Below are 23,121 nucleotides of genomic sequence, written 5' to 3' on the forward strand. Positions count from 1 at the left end.
AAATAGCTCAGAATGTGCAAGATAATTTATTGCAGGAATTTAGTGCATTTTATCACTCTTTGAAACTTTCAAGGCCTTTTAAAAATCCATCTCTTTAATCTTACCCTTTACCATGAAGAAGTTCTGCTTGTCAAGCATCTGTGCAAAGTGCTCGATCATGTGGCTGGTACACCATGATGTGCCTACTGTGGTGAGGCTGAGGAGGCTGGGTCCCATTGCGTTGTAAATACCTTGGTGTTTGAACAGCTACCCAGCAGGGCGGGAGATGTCGGTCTGTCTTTGGGGGTTTCTTGCTGTTATGAACCAAATTGTGGCCTGTGTTAGGTGGCACAGCAGGTGCTGGAGTCGGTAACACTCTGTTGCTGGTCCCATGTGAGTGCGCAGGTTTCTTGCTCAGCTGCTTCGTGGCAGTGGTGGTGTGGGGGGGGTGAGCAAAGGGTGCAGCCCCCTCCATTTTCTCTTGCTGTCCCTGCCTGTTGCTTCTGTGACTGTATTAATATGGAGCAGTTGAAGTCACTCAGTTGGCTGTGAGCCAGCCTGTGCTGTATGTGCAGCTTCTGCGAAGACCACTCTAATGCGCAGACTGGTGATGAGAGTCTGAGATAGAGGGGCAGCACGGAGGGAAAGGTATGTCTTGTCTTTCTGTCAAAACTGTGTGTCATCTTCAGTGTATCCAAATCCTGCTCATGCATTTGACATTTCCTTTCTTCTTCTTGCTAGCCTTCCTTTCTATCCCACTGGGATAATTTTACTTTTTTTCCGGTTAGACAAACCGACACTGTTTTGTAAGCTAATGGTCGGTTTCCATTAAGTTGTTAAACAACCGTGTTTCACTGATGAAAGTCTTTGTTCAACAGACTTGGTGTTTAAGGTCAGTGGATTATCTCTGTGTAACAGAAGGGCAGATGTGCTCCTAGAAGCATATCATTCAAGCCAAATTTTAAAAAAATCATAGCAGGGGTTCTTTGCACATCACAGCTACTGGTACAATAAATAAAGTAGCAACTGAGTTCATCTTGGAAAATTTCTGTATTTACCTTTTCTATTGGAAAAAGTCAAATTTCTGCAGTCAAGCTTTTTGTCTAAAATATTGTAGAGATTACTAGATTGGTGAGAAAATAATGTGAAAGTGATCTTGACAGGAGATTTGCATCATAATTCGATAAACCCATTTCACAAGCCTAGAACTTGATATTTCTCTTTGCTTGTAATCACAGTGACTTTTTACTTGGATGTAAAGAGACTTTTAAATATGCAGTGAAACACTTAACTGGATTTACTGCAGTGTTTAACATGCTTCTCCTTGAAGCAGTGTTGGTCAATTTTTAGAGAAAGTTCCTCATGATCTTTTTATGAGATTTCCTCAAGAGCAGTAATAATAAAAGGGAGAATGTTTGAAAACATACCACAGAAAGTTAACGAAAAAACTCCAGTGGGTCGTGCTTCCCTATAACATTTAGCATGGAGAGGAAAAAAATCCTATTGGGGGGTTGGTAACCTAATCTAGATTCTCATAACTATCTGGAAAAGCCTAATAAACAATTGAAATGCAGCCTTTGCTATTAAAAAAACTTTAAACTTCTGTGATACCGCATTGATTTGTGTTTGTGTTTAAATCTGTGACTACTAGTTTACCAAGGCTGTTGCAAAACATTTTTTCTTCCTAGTGCATTAGATAGATTTATCTGGCAAGTGACTCATTCTGTGCTTTTAAGAAAAACCCTGTCAGAGGCAAAGAGAAAAGAGGAAGGGAAGTATGTTTTGGAGATGTCCTATACACTTTGTCTTTCTCTCTGTGAAGAACAGACTTTTTTTCCTCTTACACAGCACCTGTGTTAAAAAAAACTTCTGGGAGATAATGTATTGTCCGAGAGATCCCTGGTATTCACTCCTCGAGTGAGGGAGGGTAAACTAACCTTGCTTACTGTCACATTCCAGGTACTGGTATTCTCATACTGAACATAAACTTAACTATTGCACTGTTTGTGCTTGTAGGAGTAATTGTACTGGCTTTGCTTTTAAGGGGGAACTTTTCTCTGACTGTCTTCAAATTCACCCGACAAATTACATAGCATAACACTTAAGCAGAAGGTCGTGTGGGGTTTTGTTGTGTGTCTCTCTTCGGTTGTTTTTTTTTTTTTTTTTTTTGTCGTTGTTGTTTTTAACTGTAGACTTTTGATATGTGCTTGTGAGACTGGGATCTGAGATAATACTTGATTTTTTTTAATTTTCTGTATCTTACACATGCAGCTTTTACCTGTAACTGCCTTTTTTGCTATAAGGTTTGAACAAACGCTTTCCTCTGGCTCCATTTAACTATCCAGTTAAAAGCATATAAGAATAACTTGAAAAGTATGTTCTGAGTAGGAGGTCTTTAGAACACCCCATATGAAATAAAACTAGGCTTTCTTATTCAGGTGTCAGGATCTCATAGTAATATAAAATGGGAATATTTGTAGGAAGAAGTGAAATAGTTTCCAGTCACTTATTTCAATGTGACTTAGTCTTCCTGTATGCTTCATAAAAAGAAATACAGAATATTGAACAACAAAGCAGAGGGGACTGGGTAGGTGGCAAGGCATTTCACTTTCTCAGTCTGTCAGACCAGATAGCATAAAACTGAGTGTTTGAACTCTCTTGTGATTTTAAATATTTTCTGTGTGCATGCATCTCCTTTTAAAATAGTAGTCGTTAGGAGTACCAGGAGCGTCCCTTGTGCTTTATTACAAGTGGTATGTGTACTCTCGGCATAAATACCAACCTCATTGCTTCACCCCAATATGGATGTCGTCAACAAAAACCTCTGTTTATGTTCTGCTCTTATCCATAGTTCTTAGATTAATTATTTGTAGCTCTCCGTCTGTAATTTCTTGTTAAAACATGTACATCATTCCTGTTGAAGTACTACTTCTCATTCTTTCATGATCTAAAGACAAAGGAAACATAAGGCAAGAATTGATGCTTTCTCTTCAGTAACTGATGCTGTCTCTTCATGTTGTTTGATCTAAAGACTTGGCTTTATTCCACATTAACAGCATTACAGTGACAAGAAGGGTCCTGTCTTTCCTAATGTATCCCTAGTAAATAAGATAGATGTGTGTTACCTAGTGATTGAAGTGAGTCAGTTGGCTAATAGCATCACAGCTGAGAAGTATCTATCCAGATGCAAGAGTTGTTATCGTTTGGACTTGGTGTCACCTTTTGTTGTCACTATTGATACTCCAAATGTACAAACCTAAAGTCAAGATGGCAGCTGGAGATTTACTTGGCGATTTTTTTTAATTTTTTTTTTTTTCTTTTGAAATGCTCAGAGCCAAGTTTGTTCCTGGAGCAACGGCTGTTTGTGCTGGGTTTCTGAATGTCTAAAAAGGGACCGGGTTTGTGGTAAAAGCAGTAGCCTATAACCAAAATTTTGGAATTCACAGGTGTGGGCAAGATCTCTTTGAAATTGCCATGGTACTTTTGGACCTGCAGGTGATGGCAAGAATCATCTTGCCTTCAGAGGATATTTCAGGAAAATTCTTTGCACATTACGCAAAAGGGAAAGAACAGTGTATGTAACAGTTGCTTGACCGTCCTTGCATATGTGTTGTCCAATGAAGAGCCATCCACACTTTACCAAATGTACAAAACCTGTTCAAATTAGTAAAGCTGCTTGTTGGACAATCCATTTGTGGAGCTGGTAGTTGTGCTGCACGGGAGGGGAGAGGGGTTCCAAAAACTCAAATGGCTTTTTTTTTCCCACTTATGCAGTTATCTAACCCCTTTTCATCATAACAAGAAACATTTTCTGTGCTTACTAAAAAGAGAATCCTTAACTTTGTATGTGGCTTAATTTTTAACTCCTTGAACTATCCTTGGTTTTATCTAGACCAAGATCGTAACTGGAGAAAAGAAATACAACGCTCTGTTGTCACTAGCTCACGCTGTAGTAAACCTCAGCAGCATTGAATCAGTTAATGTAATTCTGATTGTTTTGATTAGTTCCTCCCCATTTTTAGAGGATCCCGCCCCCCACCTCCCTGAGACTGTTTCCTTCATTTACATAGTTTGTATGTTAACATTTAGTCTCAGGGAAAACAGTTATCCTTATTAACATGAAACTGAGATAATTTTAATTTCATTCTTCAGGAAGAATTTGAATGTCTTTCTAACAGGAAACTACTGTGAAAACTTACTCTTCAAAGCCAAATACTTCTTTTACATTGTAGTTTCAGCTGGGCCTTGCATCAAAGGCAATTTAGTTAAGTCTACATCAGCTTTGGTCTGTGAAGTTTAGTCTCATTTTGTTCTGAATAGTTGGGACAGTGTGATCAATTTTTCTGGGACCTGGTATTCTAATAATAATGATGGTAATGAGGGGTTGATGAATTGAGGCAGTTGTCAAAAGTAGTAATCAGTTTCTTCTGTAAATGACAGTCACAGTGCTAAAGCACACTAAGAGCACTCATAGTCCAAAAGGAACACATCAGTGACGGTTTAGAATCACAGCACCACATCTTGAAGGCATCTTTTGTTTTTTTTAATGGAAGAAGTGTCATCAGCATCTTATTGGACCAATCTTATTCACCCACTTTTACAAATAAGTAGCAGAAGACTTCTAAGATTCCTTTGTTGGCTCTCAGATGTAGGACACAGCTAATTTGCAAGCTTCTTCATTTGAAGCTTCTTCATTAGAGATAATGCATAATCATGGTTAATGACAGTATTTATTATAATAGTGTATAGTCTGGAGCTGCATCAAATAGTGATTTGTTACTCAATTCTGTTGAATAATTAGGTTGTTCCAGTAATCGCTCTGTCCATGGTTATTTTCTTGCAAAAACATCTTGTATTGGACGACTACTGTCTGGCTTGTACATGCACTGATATAGCTGTAACCAGATTCTTTCTTGGACTCGGGAGATACCTAGATGATAGAAACTGTCACCCTGCTTCCCGGCTCTTCCTGGTCAAAACAATTCAACTAACTGTTGAGTATCTTCTGAACCATGGCTAGAAATAGGACAATTCTTAAGGAGTACAGCTGTTTTACATTTTCTTCTTTGTCTTCCTTTACAGAAGATGTGTTATCTCCAAGCAAGACTAACCTTAGGCTTGTGTGACTCTGTAATGGCAAAACTTACTGTGCAGAATTTAGCCACCTCTTTTTCTACACACGCCCAATCATTAGAAATGTTTTGTTCAGTTTACACAATTATCTTATGTAGATAAAATGAATTAGTTTTTATAAGTATAATTTAATAAGCATTTACACAATATGGTTTAGCTTAGATGACCCTTAATCACTTGTGATTCAACTTCTTGCATGAGAAAATTTGACAGTACTTATTTTATGGAAAACACAGAAATGAAACTTTAAAATTAGAGCGTATGTTAGCACAACTGCATAATTCAGACAACTGTGCGTCATATTGAGCAATGCTGGGAGGACAGTTGATTGCAGGAAGTCTAAAAATATGTTGTATAAGTTCATTGCTTCATATACACTTGAAGTGGCTGGAAAAATCAAATGTATGCTTGTTAATGTCCTACAGCTTGCAATTGCAGGATTTGGAACAGAGAGCCCCTATTAAAAAAATAGTGGTGAAACTCTGAATTTGTGTTTAGAATAATGTGCTTAAGCAGTCAGCTGTCTCATCCTGTGCAAAGTTACTACAGTTTCTCTTTTGCCTTGTAAACATCTGGGATTGTGATAATTTTCTAGATCGCCTCGGAAAAACAACAGGACATTACACTTGCAGGAAATCAATTGTTCTCCCTCTCCTTTCAAAATACATGTCTGCAAGCATGTGTGCACTCATGCACAGCTGTTGGGAGATTCTTGAAGGGTGAGCAAGGGTTATTTTCTTTATGATCTTAAGAGGTGCCTCTGATCAAATATAAATAAATACAACTGGCTTTCCTTTTTGCGACAGAATCATGAAGACAGCATAAAGATTCAGCTGCCTGCAGTCTATACAGAGAGCTTTCCTACAGATGGCCTCTGAATACTGCAGCCTTACAATAGCTGTTAAGGTGTGTGCCGTAGCACATCTCCCTCCAGAGCAGGAGAGGGCACAAATCTGGTCCTGTGTAGGCAGGGCTTTGCCCGAATACACATGGTGTATGACTGCTTGCTAATGCGAAGTTATTTCATCAGGTCTGTCTTGGGACTGATTAATCAGTTTTCACCTTTCTCGCAGGTCTGTTTTTGCCATGGTACTTTGCACCTGGAATAGCTTAGCAATACATATGTCCTGTCTCTTGTTTCATACATGCACTTCAGTACTTACCCCTCTTCCACAAAACGTGCTGTACTTCGTGGAATATTTCAAATGTGCTTTTAATTAAGTTAAATTAGTGAAACTGTTCTGTTTTGCTTTTTGACTATAAATTTAAAGTCAAATTTTATGTAGTTCCAATTCATATGTTAACAAATGGCTACTTGGTAGTCTTGGAACAGTGGTTGAAATTGCTGTCTTACCAAATGTCGGTAATCTATAATTGTAAAATCATGTTGTTTCTGATGTATGCATACCATATCTCTGTATGTAATAATGTGTAACAGAAATTAGGGGCAGGAGACGGAGTCCAAAAAAAGATGTTATCCTTTATTTTCAGACCTGATTCTGCACTTCAGAGATTAGAAGATATCACAGGTTGCTTATTAGCAACATCTTAGGTCTAGGGTTTATTCTGCTAGAGCTCTGCTGCCTCTGAAGACTTGTCTAGGCCAGCTTTTTATTTTGACTATTAGTAAGACAATGCCCTGGAGCTTGTTACTCTTCGGATGGTCTGTCCCCTGATAATGGTTGTTCACTTCTTGCCTGTCTGAGAGGTGGTTGGTGAATAGTATCAGTAGAAGTGATCAGGCTTCCTTGCTCAGAGCTGTTCGAATAGTGTGTTTATCAGCCTATATATATGTGTGCGTGTGTGTGTCTTGTCTAGTGCTGTTAATTTAAGTTTTTCAGTATACTAGACAGGAACTGCAAGGGCAGGCTGAGATATGCCTTTTTACAGACGTGGTCTTGGCGGTGCCATATAGCATATATGTTGAGGTTTGTGGTTCTGAACTATATCCATTGTAAATCCTGTAGGTGAGGTTTGAAAGCATGCTGGCCTAAGGAGCACCTGCACTTTCCCAGGACAGACTTTTAAATATGCAAAATTACAAAAACACCCAAACAACCCCAATCCCATACGTAATGTGGTCAAATGTCCATCTCCAGAAGCATTTTCTCATCTTTAAAGTTTTCTGTGGGTGTAAGTTCCAGCACAGCTTCACACTGTGCTTCATCATAGTGGAGTCAGAAAGAAATTACTGTCAGGTGGGAAGATATTTCTTAAAACCTTCTTTCAACATTTGTGCCTATTGCAATGCCTTCGTTAGAAGTGTGGAGCAATCTGTAGGTTCTAACCAAGAAATGTGTCAGAAATAGCATGGGGTTTTTGACCCAAAATGACTTGTTGAACATCACACATTATTATGGTCTTATATACTACGTTTGAGGTAATAATGTCTTGATATATGGCAGTAATTGGAAAACTCTTTGTAATTATTTTTAAAACTGCAGTTTACAAATCCCTATTTCCTGCTTGTCCTATGCTGCAAATCAGTTTCTTCCTGTCTTTCACCCCTTCCACCCCCCCCACCCCACCCCCCCCCCCGGTTGCTTATGTGTTTGTGCAATTTTAGTATGCTTGTAGAATACTTTGCACTAGGAAAAGTATTTTAGGAACTATAACATCAATAAAAATAAGCAAATGCAGGAACTGCATGAATCTGTTACTTGGCTGCTTTCAAAAAAGAAGAAAGACTCTTTCTTAGTTAAGTCTTGGTCTATTCTGAACGATAGGTCACCTGCACAAGTGAATTCTTACCTGCTGCTCTTCCACCATATACCTCGCTCCATTCTAAATCCTCAAGAAAAATGAGCAGAAGGGTGAATAATGAATTGATATGCTCAATATGCTACTTTTTTTTTTTTTCCAGGGCAACTTTTTTCTTTTTTATCATCTGAGCACTCTTGGTGATTCACTAGTCTCTTCCCATTATGAAACAAGTACTTGGATATCTCTATGATGCTCAGACTGGGTTTAGTCAGCAATATAATGTGCTTGTTCAAGAGCGTGCCTTTCTGCTGTGAGTAACAAAAATGATTGTGGGAAAATAATGGTACCACTGATAAATGAGTGACGGAAACCCAATAAAGTCTGCACTCTACTATTAGAAATTAATTGTTATATCTTAATGCAGCTTTTCTAGGCTTTATGTGACTCTCCTACCTGGGCTTAGAATTAATCTAATCTAAATGACAATTTTATAAAACATCGAATGGAACCATTAAGCAAACTTGGGATGCATGGTGAAACAAACCTCATATGAAGTTGATCTTTTTGGTATTTTTTTCCCACTGAGAATGCAACTCATACTTCTTAGACTTTCCATTTAATTAGCATTTTGGATCCCTACAGAAACTAGCATAATAACATCAGGAATCTTATTATAGATAGACCAACCAATGAATTTCAAAGTTTTAGGTTGCCTAACATCTGCCATTATAGTATTGTCTTAGTTAAATCATGTTTTAACTGGTTGTGCTAATGACTTTTTGTCCTGGATATCTGTCATAAGCTGACTGTGTGTGAGAAAAGGAGTGAAAATGAGATAATTACTGGTTTAAGGAAGATGTCCTTCCCTGTCCTTTCTCCTGTTAAATTTTTTCAGTAGCAAGGCTGAGAGACCCTGAGAAGCATTTCAGTATTTTTCAACAGGATCTTTTTGTGCAGGGTGGGACAAACATCTTGGTTTCAAAAGGCTGTTAGCAGACTTCTGGAATATTGTACAGTTTTGGAAACAGCATTAATTTCTGGATGAGACAGGATTAACAGAACTAAATACTTAGGTCTATTAAAGGTACAGAAGTTTAAAAACAGACACTTGTGCATTGCCAGTGTTCCATGCTTACAGAGACTACATTGCTCTTCCTAGGTAGATTCCAGTGCTATGCTAGTGGCAGAGTACTAATGCTGCTTTTAATGTTAATACTTGATACTGTAGATAGAGTAAACATTATTAGACTCACTGTTTCTACTCTTACTTCTTTTTGAAGCTAAGTCAAATGTATTTTTCCTCCTCTCCTTTGTCCTGTCTCCTTTGTATCAGCACAGTTATCTTGATGGAATAGTGGAAAAAGTAATGCTGACTTGTATCTGGAGTTTTGATTTTGTGCATTTTTTTAAACTGTATTAACAGTTTAATCTCTAAGTGGAGAGAGACCAGTTTGTGTAGTAGCCTGTCTAGCTGTTTCAGTTGTGTTCCCTGTTTGAGGTGTCTCACAGACGATTTAAAATTGCTTCATAAACAGTAAGTGATTTTACTGTTACCAGAAAGCTCTTGCTCAGTAGATGGTGTTTCAAATGGGAAAGGATTTTGCTTATGCAAACTGTCCTTTGTCTTGTGTGTCTGTGGCAAAAATAATAATAAAAAAAGTCAACAAATAGAGTGTTTGACAGTTGCTTGATTATTTATGTATTCACAGAATTCCTGAGATTGAAAGGGATCTCTGGAGATGTACTCAACTCCCTTGCTCAGTGCAGTGGCAAGTTGCTCAGGACCATGTCCAGTTGGGTTTTGAGCATCTCCAAGGATGGAGACCTCTCTGGACAGCCTGCCCCAGTGTTCAGTCATCGTCACAATAAAAAGGCTTTTCTTAGGTTTAAATGGGTTTTTTTTATTTCAGTATGTGCCTGTTGCCTCTTGTCCTCTTACTGGGCACAACCGAGAAGAGTCACGCTCCACTGTATTTACACCCGCCAGGTATTTATATGCATGGGTAAGATCCTTCTCCTCTCTAGGCTAAACAGTCACAGCTTTTTCAGCCTCTCCTCATATGAAAGGTGCTCCAGCCCCTGATTATCTCTCAAGCCTTTCCCTGGACCTTCTCCAGCATGTCCATGTTTCTTCTTGCAGAGCCCAGAATTGGACAGAGAGCTGCCAGACTGAGTAGAGAGGAAGGATCACCTCTCTTGATGTGCTGGCAATGCTCTGCTTAATTCAACCCATGAAACTGTTTGCCACCTTGGCTGTGAGGGCATGTTGCTGGCTTATTGTCAGTTTGTCTGCCATGGCCTTCCCTACAAAGCTGCTTGCTGTCCAGCTGGCTGTCTTCCAGCCTGCACTGATGTCTGATGTTATTCCTCCCAGGTGTAGGACTCTCTATTTCCTTTTGTTGAACTTTTAAGTTCTCATTGGCCCATTCTTCCAGCCTGTTGAGGTCCCTTTGAGTGCCAGCATGGCCATCTGGTGTATAACTTGCTCTTCTCAGTTTTGTAGCTTCTGCAAACTTGTTGAGGGTGCGCTCTGTCTCGTAGTCAGAGAAGATACTCAACAATATTGGCTCCAGTATTGATGCCTGGGATATGCCACCAGTAACTGACTTCCACCTGGATTTCATGCTGCAGATGGCAAGCCTCTAAGCCTGGAAGTTCAATCACTCTTCAGTCTGCCTTTCTGTCTGGTTATCTAGCCTGTATTTCAGTGGGTTTGTCTATGAGAATGTCATGGGACACAGTACTGAAAGCTTTCCTTAAGATAATTAAAATTCACTGCTTGCCCATACTTCCTCAAGCCAGTAATTCTGTCAAGTTGATCAGGCATGATTTTCCTTTCAGAAATCTGTGCTCGCTACTCTTGATCATAGTCTTGTCCTTCATTTGTTTGGAAACTTGAGAAATCAAAAGTATTAACTCAGTATAAAAGTAGCCAAGCCTGGGTGAGAGAATTGGCATGACCCAGTTTTATATTCTATTCTGGAGGGGTTAGTGTGCATTTGGGTGGGTAGCAGGGGTAACTTACTTGTAAGTCTCTATTTTCTTATTTGAAATAGAGCTATGTGCCTTCGCCTTGGATGTGTGAAGATGATATCCTGTAAAAATGTAAAGTTACTGAACTGCTTGGGTTGAGTATGCTTGTGGAAAAGCAGGGAAGAAAATGTAGATTCTTTTAAAAATATTTTTTATCAGGGATGTTAAAAGCCACAAGATTACTTTTTGGTATCTGCTTGCTAAAAAAGGATTGCTTAGCAAGGCAAGAGTCTCAAGTCAGGTCTGGGCTTCGCCTGGCTTGAGTAAGTGGCTTGTGAGGCAGTTAACTTTGGAGTAGAAGATCAAAAGACTCTTTTCCCCAAGACTGCCATGCTGTTATTCCCTTTTTACATTCCCATTTTAAATGAGTATCCTGGTAGTGGATTGAGATGCTTTCAGAAGAGTTCAGGGATGCTTGGTTCAGCATAACGGGCTGGTGATCAGCAACAGGTTTGCAAATGGAAGAAGCTGCTTCATATGAGTTGTGTGTGTCTGTTTCCTCTTTCTTCTGTCTTTTTGGTTGGATTTTTTAATTTCAGGATTCTTGCTTTTTACAGATTGTGCCAAGCTTTATGTGGTTCTGTGTATTTCCAACCTAAACATGACAAGATTATAGCCATATGTACTCATCTGGTCTCCTTTATTTAATTCTCTTTCCCTTTCTTTCATGTTATTGAAAGCAGCTAATAGTAAAAGGATAAACCAGAGAATGTGTTTTGGGTTATGGAGACCTGTTTTGGAGCCCCCAGTCAAGTCTAGATATGCATAGCCTTTAAAAAAAACCTCATATTGTTAACTATGTGTTAATACCTATCTTTATACTTGTGTGTTTTTCCTTGCACTGAATGAAGATGTGTTGAAATTCTGGTAGCACAAGTATTTTCAAGTGCTTTGGGGAAAGTGTAAGAGGTAAAGCCAGTGTGATAAGGTAGTGCTAATTTAACAGGTATGTCTTAGATTTTTGCCCATGATTCTTGAGCTGCTTTGGGAAAGCTGTTTAATCACTCATTTAAAATGCTGATACTAGAGGGGCTTGTTCTGTCTTTTGAGCTGTGTGGTGTAGCTATTTTTTTTTAACTGTGTGTAGAATAACTGGATCCTTCTGTTACCTAGGTAGACATCAGAACAAAGGGCTATTTTTTTCCCCTTGCAACCAAAGAACGAAATATAGGTTAGGTTTAGTTTTAATATTTAGATTTTCTCATTAGCCTAATCTGTCAAATAGAACAAGTTTTATTTGTACGTGTTATGTTACTTTGAGGTTGAACGATGCTTGGTTTGGTAAATGAACAGTTTTATATTGGTAACAGTAAAACAGCCAGTGTGCAGTGCTTGGTGAGCTCCGTTTGGTGATAACTGGGGAAGTTTGTGTTTTGGAAAAGGCAGTGACTGATGTTCTATGAAGCCTTATGGTTTTCCAATGTGAAATTTATTAACTGTAAACATGTAAATTGTTGCATGTAAACTTAATGTTCTCCATAAGGGAGCTTTTGTACTTTGCTGTGATTGAGCATAGAACACATGTAAAATTTAAAAAATGGAATGTGGCTCATAACCTATTGGATAGAAGTAACAATTTTAGGATTGGAGCTAGCAATATTTTCTACGGTTGCGGCAGTACTTTGTTCACAATTTCTTTTTATCCTGTGAGGTAGAAACTCTTTACGGTTTTGGTTTCTGTGTGTGGCAGTCATCTAGCTGTAGGAATGATAGCAGAATAAGCCGATTAGCATGATTGATACTGATGTCAGGGGACTGGCATAATGGGCTACCATTGAGACTGCATTGTGAAACCACACACGGATGAGGTAATCTCATTAGATGATTAAAACCTTGAATGAGTCTACCAGACTGCAGGGCTTTCAGTTGTATTGCTGTTGGGAACTGATGCTAAATAAGTGTAGTGCTCTCCTTGGAGTGATGCTGAAATGGAGATCTTGCTGGGTTTTTCTCTTGGATAAAAGTTGAAGCAGCTGGAGGCTGATGAAGAATGTTCCGTCTTTCTGTGTTTTCAAGTAAGATTCTAGATGATGGTGTCATTTTCTTTTAAAGTCAGTGTCAAACTTGTGCTAGTTTAGTTTTATCGTGCATTGCTGTTCTTTGTGAAATTCTGTAGTACTAGTGTTAAAAGGATATGTTTCTGTTTTGTGTAACTATGTCCCTACAGCAAAGGGGAGTATCAGAGTTCTGTTTTTATAAAGTAACCGTGTTTTTTTCTGAAGGTCAGCTTTGTCTTGACCTAGAATGAGGTGTAATGTAAGTGGCACTTCTTGTCCTCTTGTCTGTCCTGTTTACCAATAGCATGGCAGGCAGCACAGGCTTATGCTAGAACTGGTGGTATACAGAAATCCTATCAGACTTGGTCATATGCTACTTGCTTTAAGGAACTAATTGAAAACCATTGAATTTGAAATGAAAAATGGTGTACTTAACTAGTTGCATACTTGGGCTTTGTTTTTGCTAGCAAACTGAAATGAAAAACAAATGTTTCTAATTCTGGGACTCCAGTGTTACAGGATCTATAATGCAAGGGTTACTAGAACAGAATTTTGGAAGGTCAAGGCTACTATTCTGAGACTGGCAGTAACTGCTGTTGCTGTATAGTCAGATTTTTCTCTATTAAAGAATAGCCCAGTTAATCTGTTGGAGGGTGGGGTGGGCGGCAAACAGAAGAAACAGTTCTGACTTCCATTGCATGTTGTGAGCAGTTGATCCATTTCTGTTGCTTAAAGTACTATATGACAAATGAGCACATATGCACATCCAATGAGACAAAAGCACGGATACCCTATTGTTTTGTTAAGGGAACCCCAGCAATGTAGGATCTTCTGAACTCTGTCAGATATGGTCTACTTATTCAGCAGTTCTGCAAGGAAGTGATCTTTGTCTGAGAACTATTTAGGATCTGGTGTCAAAAAAAACCCACCACCCAAACCAAAAAAATCACCCAAAACCAAAACCCCCAACAACTTGTTCTAAACCAAAACCCCCAACAACTTGTTCGAGCATGTGAAGAAGAAGTAGGGAAACACGCACACTGCAAGCAGAATATGCTTTCATGTGTATGTGGCAAAAAATAAAAATATAAACTTGCACAAGTTACTGATAGGTTATAGACAATAATACTCTGTGAAATGTGAACAGCAGAGCAAGTACACAACAAGTTTTCAGGTTTAATTTTCCTAGTTTATTGAAAATGGCATAACTTGATGATAGGAGACGTCATCTTGTGTGATTGATTTTAAAATTCAAGGTTATACTGGATATCAGTGATATACAAGTAGGAAGCAGGCCAATAATTGATACGCAAAATCAACTTGAGTTTCATGAAATACTATATGGTTGAGAAAATGAACTGGCAAGCATTACAAGTTTGCTTATAGCATTTTTTCTCCTTTTAAACTGTTCATAAAGTGTTATTTTTGTGTAGTTCAGTCTACTACTCAGGCAGATATACTTAAGTGAGTTACTCAACTATTAAAATATCTGCTATGTATAGGTATGGAAATGTTTTCCATTTCAACTTTAACTTGCTCTTTGAGTGTGCTGGCTGAGTTGAAGTATCTCAAGGTCTCTTGTTCTGAGACCTTGGTCAAGTCTTGACGTTGCCTGAGTTGTTTGAGGGTATGCAGTTAAAACTAACTGCAAAGTAGTGCCATTTACTTTATGGGCAAAGCAAAGCCTTAGTACACAGCTGTATTTTGCCGGCCAAGGACCTGTTCCTCTGAAGAGAATTTAAAATTATGGAATATTTCCAGGGAAACAAGACAAGTGTTTTGATTATGAAGCTAGAAACCTCCTTTGTTGGTATGACTGCAACCCAGCTACTCTTTCCAGAGCGTCTGCTGTGAACAGAGGAGAGCAAATCGTAAACAACAAATCCCACAAGGCCCTTTTCAAAGGGAATCAGTTACTGGCTTTACTACTTCATTCGGTTTTCTTCTTTCTGCATGTTGGGTCCACTTAGAAAATGAACTCATAGGGATGGTATCTCAGCCCTGGTGGCTGTTGTAATAGGTAAGTGACTTCAGGTTCACCAAGACAGAGTGTGAGCTAGGGAGATTAATCCATGATTGCATTTGTTACTCTGCCTTTCTTATTTAAAAGTTGTAATTCTTGTGTTTACATAGGCTGGTTGTAATACCTGAAAAAATCTATAATCTCTGTTGGGCCATATATAATTGCTTTCAACTCTGTCTGTAAACTGAGTGACCTGGTAAACAACTGTAAATAAGCTGTTTCAAAACACCTCTTTTTTGATTGACATGAGGGAAAAAAAAGTATTTCTTTTTAATGTTATTCTTAGAGAAATTTTGGGTAGAATGTAGATTCAGGGTCAAGTGCCTGAGCTATTGCAAAAGAGAGGGGGTAACCCTTCTCATTAGAAACTGAGTGGGAGATGTGTACTACCCATGAAGTATACTTTGTCCTCATTTGTTCTTAAAGAAAAGAAATAGTTTTTTCTACAGAGTAAAATTTTGCTGATGGTGATTTGTGTTTCAAGCACTAATTTTCCTTTCATTGCAAGAAGTCTATATCCAGTGTTTCTTTGTTTATTTTGCCTTGAATTAAGTGTGCTGATTGAAACTGCTTGATGTGTCTGTATGAAATGTCCAGGAGTTATTTTGTGGAGTGTGAACCAACTCTTGAGCCCTAGGATTTGGGGGTTTTTGGTGTGGGCTTTTTTGGTTGTTGTTCTCAAGAAATTTTCCAGACTTCTTAAAATAGCCTGTTCACAACATATTTTTCTCCACTGTTGTTCTGTGCTGTTTTGTTCCTTCCCACCCCTTTCTCCCTCTCCATAACAGCCCAGCGGGTGAACCTGAGCAGCAGCTCGTGTTCTACCTCTTCGCTGTTTCTTTGTAATCTGTTTGTTGAGCTGGCTGGCCTGTCTCCAAAAGTGCATGAGCGTGTTTATACATCTGGCCTAACAATAGTATCATAACACCAATTTGTTTAACCTGGGCTGGAAATAATGATCTAAATACTGTGAATCAAAGGGAAAGCAGTCATTCTCTACCCTGCCAGCTCATTTCTGTTGTGTCTGATTAAAATCACTGAAACTTCTCTTACGTTCTGTGGGAATTTTATTAATTCTGTCGGTATGATGTGATACCTCTTTTAAATGCTCAGAGAAGTTCAGCTATAGCTTTTTCTCCAAGCAGCATCACATGCTGTCATCACCTTGCTCAGACAGAAGCTGTTTAATTTGTATGTCTAGTTCAAGCACATGTTATTGCAGAAAATCATCAATTCCTGCCACTGTGGGGAGGATATTCATAGTATAGTGAACTTCTAAACTGCCTATGCTTTTGTTGCAGTATTTGAGCAGAGCTGTGAGAGGTGGAAAGCACACAACACTGGCTATGCTTATTTATTAGTCACTTTGTGACTAACAAATTGATCAGCATATTTTGGTTAAGGTGCCAAGGTTTTGGAATAAGTATGCTTTATTGTTACTTTGATTCAGTAACTTTGATCACCAAAATAATTTTTTTCTTGATTGAAACAATTTGGACAGTATCCATTGGTAGGTGATGTGAGCAGTCCTAGCAGTATTTAGACTTAACATTCCAGGGTGCCTCATGTTGTAAATATCACAGTTTCTAGGGGTGGGAGGAGCAATACATGTTTTTGAACCAAAAATAAATGATACTAAAATTTAAACACTCTGGTTTTATAATCTCATCCTCAAAAATCTTCTGATCCTGGCTGTGCTGTGATAGGACTTTTGTTTTAGTAAAGTCTAAGTGGACTTGCCTGATCTGCTGAAATCTGTTTTATTTTCTTTGTGTAATTTTATAACGGAGAGTAAGAATGGGTGTTCCTGCCAGTCTGGCAACCAGCTTGTTATCAAAAGGGAAAATGTATTTGTTTCCATATTGCTTAGTCTTTGGCCTCCCTGCCTATTGAGAATGAGTGTTCTCAAATCACGTAGTAGCTCCAGTGAAGTGGCACCTGCCTGATAGGGAGCTGACGACAGCAATACAAATAACATGATGTTAGTAGGTGTCTTGTGTTTGCAGTTGGTGACAGTGAAGATATAATCATTCTACATCAACAGTTTCTAAAACTGTGGTTTGACATTGTTGTTATTGGTCTTACCAGTTTGTCACGATTCATGTTGTGAATAAGCAGCTTTAGCACTGCAGTTTTCTAGGAGGAGGAGGCTTTTGTAGCAGAGGTGAAATGAGAACGTTCAAATGTGAAGGTCAGCTGAATATTGCTTAGAGCAGCTATTTAATTTTTTTTCTGTGTTTTTGTTTGCCTTTCAGGTGTGGGAGGGAGGGTAGATGATTCCCTGTGGAAGTAGGGGAGCCATCTACTTGGAGGCCTCAATATGTGTCTTAGATCTGTTTAGCACTCAGGATAAAGGACAGCTTAGGAAACCTGTGTAAGATCTGATGTCGGATGTAAAAATGTACTGCTCCACCACATCTCATCTATTTCAAACAGAACACTGTGGCCTCTCTCATGTTGGGATCCCTGGCAGTGCTGGTGAGCAGGAGGGAGGCATGTTCAGAGGACCTGCCAAGCAGAACCTGGCCTGGCTAGCAGCATCTGTCTTGCCTCACTGTACCCCACAGACAAGTGGATCCTTCTCACACAACCTAATACAGGTGGCACCAGATTTCCCTAGGAAAGGCTTTGGGTGCCACTGTAGGTGGTGGAGAAAATGAGAAGCTTCATTTTTTTGCTTGAAGTTTGATATGTTGTTGTAGTGTCGTATGTCTTTTTTTTAATCTGTATTTAAATAAAATGAAATCAGTTTTGTGTTTTACTGGGTTCATATAAATGGTGTTGTGATATTTATTTCTAAGAGTTGGAAAATTTTGTACAAGGTATTAAATTTTGTTTCTGATTTCATGCCTCTTGCTGTTGGCCTAAGGCTCTTACCATTTTAAGGATTAGAAAATGGTCATCTTTAGAAATAAGTAATACTTTTTCAGTATCATTGTGACACAGATATTGAAAAACAACAATGTTATAGCAAATCTGGCAGTCGTCATTACTCATAAATAGCTCCAGAATGAAAAGAGTTAAGTTACGAGTGCAGATAAAGTACCTCCTGAGGTAGGTTGTTTTGTCCATTTGAGGTTACTGGCTATTAAAAATATTTTCAGACTGGTTCATGTGTACCTTATAATTCTGTTAGACGGCAAACAAAATGTAGAAAAACATGTTTTCCCCTTTTCACAGTTACATTGTTCCTGAAGTGCTGGCAGTAGTAAGAGCTTCCAGTCAGTAAACAAAGTAGATGTAGTTTAGATGTATAGAGAGCCAATAAATAAAGTAACAAGGCATCCAGTTTTAGAGTTCCTGTGCTGCCTGTAAGTTAAAAATTAAACATTTTTATAGGAAGTGAAACTAGTTGTGAAACTCTTACAAAAAGGTGTAAAAAGCAGTTGGATAATGCAGTGCTTGCTTTTTATGTCGAAGAGCAAAGCTTAAAAATGTTAAGTACTTTGCAAACCAGATAAGGTAAATAGACTGCAACACTTGAATCTGCTCAAAAATACAAAATAAATAATAAAAATCTGATGGGGTTTAAATTCACATAGCAGTGTTGGTGGTTTAATGACAAATTTTTTGTTTAATCTATTTTTAATGTTTTTCTCTATTCTGTGATGTGATCTAATACAAAGGAAGAAATGAACAATCTCACTGTACTGAGGAAACAGCAGGCTAATTGTTCACTTTTTGTCAAATGCACAGAAGAGGAGGGGAATAGTTTGTGATGAGATCAGAAATTCTAGGCAATTTTTATTTTCCATGATTCTTTTACTCATCAGAAGGATGCTGCTGTTAAAAAGAACAACAACAACAAAAACCTCTCGAAAAGGATAAATGCTTATAAGAAGAAATCCTTCTTGGCACTAAAAGATGAAGATGAATGGTGATATTTTAGATGTCTCAAGTTTCTGGACATTTCCTAGACTACAAAGGTGGTCTTACAGGGCCTTTTGCCTCATCTTGTTTTTTATCCAAAGAAATACCTCACGTGAGAATTGCATTGTCAGTGCATTTAATGTTGAAATGATGACATCTAAATTATTTACCCTTAGATGATACCAAAGATGTTTGTATTCATCATCTGTACAGATGCACAAAGTATGACTCTTCTTATCATGCTTAGATGAAGCCTTAGATGTGTGGTGCTTTTAACTGAGCTAAATGTGAAACACTGGCCATTTGGTAAACTAAATGCCCTTTGTCTGTTAGGTGGTGAGATGTAGGGAGCTGTTCAGCTGGGAGCTGCAACACAGCTGTGGTAGCTGGCCTTGGAAATTAGGGCTGAGAAACAAGTTCCTTCTTTCATACTAGAGCTACATAAAGATATTTTTATTTGTCTGTCTGCTTACTTTTTGTCATATGATACTTACAGCAAAAGCGTTAGTCAAAATTACGAAGTAAAATTTCTCCCAGCAATTGTTGAAGGAAATGCTTCATTTAGAGAAAATGACATAAAGCTTCTTATCTTTTCACTTAAACTAAGCATACCAACTTAATTCACGGTGAGTCTGGGAAGAAGAGTTATATCTGCCACCTTCTAGGTTTTTTTCTTCTTTTTTTCTCCCTCTCAAATATGCCAACTCCTTAATTATTATTCTTTTTCTTTTAAACGAAGCCTTCATAGACCCTGGGGGTTGGCCATTAATTTTAGGCCATTGTGTGAATGCTAACTACTTAAAAATAGTCATGGAGCCAACCTTGCTTCCTCCCAGGGTTTATCAGTTGGAAGCATCTTCTTTTTATCCTATGTGTAAGCAAAGACTTCTCTGGATTGATGATTTGATCTGTATAATGGAAAACCTAGGCAGGATATCCTTTCTCTGTTATTCCTTGATGTGATGGCATCGGGTTGTGTCTTAAAATGGGGGAAGGGAAAAGGAGGATCCTATTAGCAGACAAAGTGGTTTCAAGGGACTCTTAAACTGCAGGCTTGCAGAGAACCTTGTATTTACTCTCCTTTTGTGCTTCAAGCTACTATTACAACGTGTTGATGGTGGCTTCTGCTGCTATGCTCAGAAGCTTGCTCATGTGCAATATGAATGCTTTATATTTGGAAGCTGTTGTGGATACCATGTTGAAATATATCATGAGGGGCTTCTCTGTAGTTATTTTCAGCACTTGCAGACCTTAATGAGGTACTGCATTGACAAGCTAGATCCAGTCTTATCCTGCAGAAATGCAGTGCCTGAGCTTCCCCTGCCAAGAAAAGGGTATTTCTAGTGTAATTCCATGATTAAAATGTCTCTAAACCCAATGTGCATTAGAGCTGCAGTGAATGCTTGATTAAGTGTGTGCATGGGGTAGCAAACATACTCAAAATTATGTTGGAACATTATTATGACCTTGCATTTTGACATGCTTGTAACTATTCCACTGTAATACCCTAGCCTGAAATTTTACTTGGTGTTTACAAGACAGAGGACGTTACCAGGTTTTGTGATTGTGGGAGATCCTTTGATTTAGTCACCTTGTGTTCAGGACAAGGAGTCTGTGTAAAAATGATGCTGACTTTTTAACCCCTGCCCCATTACCTTCTCCTGAAAACAGTACAGCTCTTACATACAAGACGTGAGTCCTTCTCTCAGTTAGTTTGTTCTGCTTTCATCGTTGTGACCTGTGTGTGTTGTGGTGTAACCGCGAAGGAGGAACCTGAGGGTTTTGGGGAGGGATGAGAGAGACAGGACGTGATTGTGGGTATGCGAAATAGTAATCAGCTGGTACTTGGGGTGCAAGACAAAAAAACATTAAAACTAATGAAAAGAAATTCTGTAATTGACTATCTGGACTTTGTAACCCTCAAGTGTTCATGCCAAATGTTGGTGCAATTTAAAGCACATGAATTTTTTTACGGGTAATGAAGATATCTATGGGGTCATTGCTCAGACCTCTGTGTGACAAGAAGGTAAAGATCCTTTTCTGCACCACTGGTGCACCTCAGCTGCTTAGAATTAGCAAAAGTCCTTTTTGTATTGGCAAATAGTTCTGTGACTTCCCATCACCACATTTTTTTTCCCATAAATAATTTACGTAAATTCAGTAATAATTTATTACTGCTTTAACTGCAGTAATAAATTAAATTTCTTACCAAAATGTTGCATTTTACGTGACACATAGTTATAACTATTACTGATCTGAAAAGCTCAGATAAAAATAGTTTAAAAAGATACAATGCTGTAAGAAACTTCCACTGCTATAGTTTACACTGTTGGAAAAGTTCATTGTATTTAACAGCCTAATGACTATGACTTAAATGCAGAATCTCAACATATGCAAGAATCTGTACCTCTGTGCTCTGAATAGTGTTTCACAGTTCTAGCCATGTTCAGCCTATGATCTCTAACAAATGTTGTAAGTCTATGTAGATAACATGTTTTAAGCAACTGTTGAAAAACAAAGCAAGGGAAGTTTTTCAAATCTTAAGCCCACCCCTCATGCATTAAATCATTTGAAATCTTACAACTGCTGTTATTTTCAGTCCATTGTGTCTGCTTCCTGTTGGTCAAAGGTTATGAGGATAGGGTGGTGTAGAGCGAGGTGGGAAGCCAGCAGGAAAAAGAAAGCTTTGCTTATTTTGGGGTAGACACAACTACAGAAATGGCCAGGACATTGCTTAAATTTTCTGAAGACTTGACGAGGTAAACTAGAAAAAAATACCCTGTTCTTGATGTTGTTTGCTTTCCTGCTTTGTAACTTAGGTATATGGAGAATGAGTTGGTCTAAGTAAACAGGGGCTTCCTTTAAAGAATGTTATCTTTTTGCTTGAAAAATGTTTTTTATTCAAAATGAGCTGTGGCTTTTTGTGTTGATTTACAAGTTGACTCAGTGAATTCTGGTTCTGAAGCATGAGCCTAAACCTCTACCTGTTTGTTCACTTGTATCACTAAAAAAAAAAAAAAAAAAGAGAAAAAACTGTTATGCCACAAAGTGCAAGTAGAAGCTCTGTGATGAATTGCTTCAGTGTGTCACAGGCATATGTGGGCATGCTTAGATGTGTTAATACAGCCCTCTAAAACACTTAGTTTATCTTAATATTTGTATTGTTATTCAAGAACCATCTGTAACTTCTTGGCTGTTAAAACACTAGTGTGAGTACTTCAGTTTTGTCAACAGGGAGCCTTGCAGTGAGCTGCCCTGAGCAGACGCTGGCTGGCCGAGGCAGGGTCCTGGCACTCAGGTTCCTCCAGTGGGGCAGTGCAGCCTTTGTGGTAAGCAATTGTGGCAATGCTGTTTGAAGGGTTTGGTTTCAGAGTGAATGTTGATTCAGAAGGTTGCTTTGGGGTGGAGGGACAAAAGATAAATTAATTCGTTCTAGTGGTTAACTCTACAAATTTGTTGATCTTAATACGTGTCATGAGGGTACTGTTACAGTCTAGGAAACAGTAGAAAACTGAGTTGATGAGAGTAAGAGGAGCATTCTGTAAACTAATCAAAGTAATTATACTGAAGCATTTTAATTTGCAAGTACACTGGTATGTAGTTAAATTTGCTATTGGTATGTGATGTAGCTGACTGGAATCTAAAAGAATGGTTTTTTCAGTGGTGGAAAATCCAACTTTTTTGTTATAATAGAAACTCAGTTTAATTAGCATAGTAAAAGCAATTTATATATCATAATGTCTTGCAAAGAATTTTGACTTAGTGCTTGTTTATTTTGAAATTGATTTTCCTCTGGAGTTCTTCAGGCCAGTTCTGTTCAGAAAAAACTGCTGAGCCTAGTTGGTAAATATTCTCAGTGATGTAAGGTGAGAAGGTATGTGTCAGACACCATGCTGACTTGTACTTTACCTTAGCTTTTACTTTTATTAGCAGCTGTTCCTGCCATATCTGTGCACTTGGCTCATGCACATGGCAGATCTGATGATTTGTAATGGAAAAGCTAGTAATTTTGGTCCTAAAAAGTAAGCGCCGAACATGCCCTTCCTAATTCTTCTTCTTTCCTAGAATAAGGAATTCCTTGCAATGCCTCATGGTATAAACTGTGTTGATTCTCCCTGTAATACCTTAGCAGAACAATAAATTTCCTTTAGCTTTCCCTTCACTGTGGCTGAGTAAAGTGACTTGCATAATTATCAGCCCTTCCATTGCTGTAATAGCGGCTGACTCACAAAAGAGGCTCCTACTTTGGTCTACAGATACTTCATTTGCAAAAATGTCAGCTAGTGTACAGCCTTGCTCTCATGAGGAATGGACAAGGATGGAGTGTCAACATGTCCTAAATTTAATTTATAGGGATTATGTAAAACATTGTCTGGAATTTCC

At 38.4% G+C, this 23,121-nt stretch overlaps 1 protein-coding gene across 3 annotated transcripts in view; it reads left to right on the forward strand.

Moving 5' to 3' along the window:
* Positions 1-23,121, forward strand: part of GAB1 (GRB2 associated binding protein 1) — a 101,080-nt gene that overhangs the window by 25,918 nt on the left and 52,041 nt on the right. The window contains exon 1 of one of the 3 annotated variants that reach the window (XM_080401951.1): positions 14,513-21,497. The exons of the other annotated variants lie outside the window; for them this stretch is intronic. The gene's annotated coding sequence lies outside the window, so the exon portion shown is untranslated. Of the gene's footprint in view, positions 1-14,512; positions 21,498-23,121 lie in introns of those variants that run through there. 3 annotated transcript variants of the gene reach the window in all.

The sequence above is a fragment of the Falco punctatus genome, assembly GCF_963210335.1.
Source record: "Falco punctatus genome assembly, chromosome: 1".
NCBI classification, from domain to species: Eukaryota; Metazoa; Chordata; class Aves; order Falconiformes; family Falconidae; genus Falco; species Falco punctatus.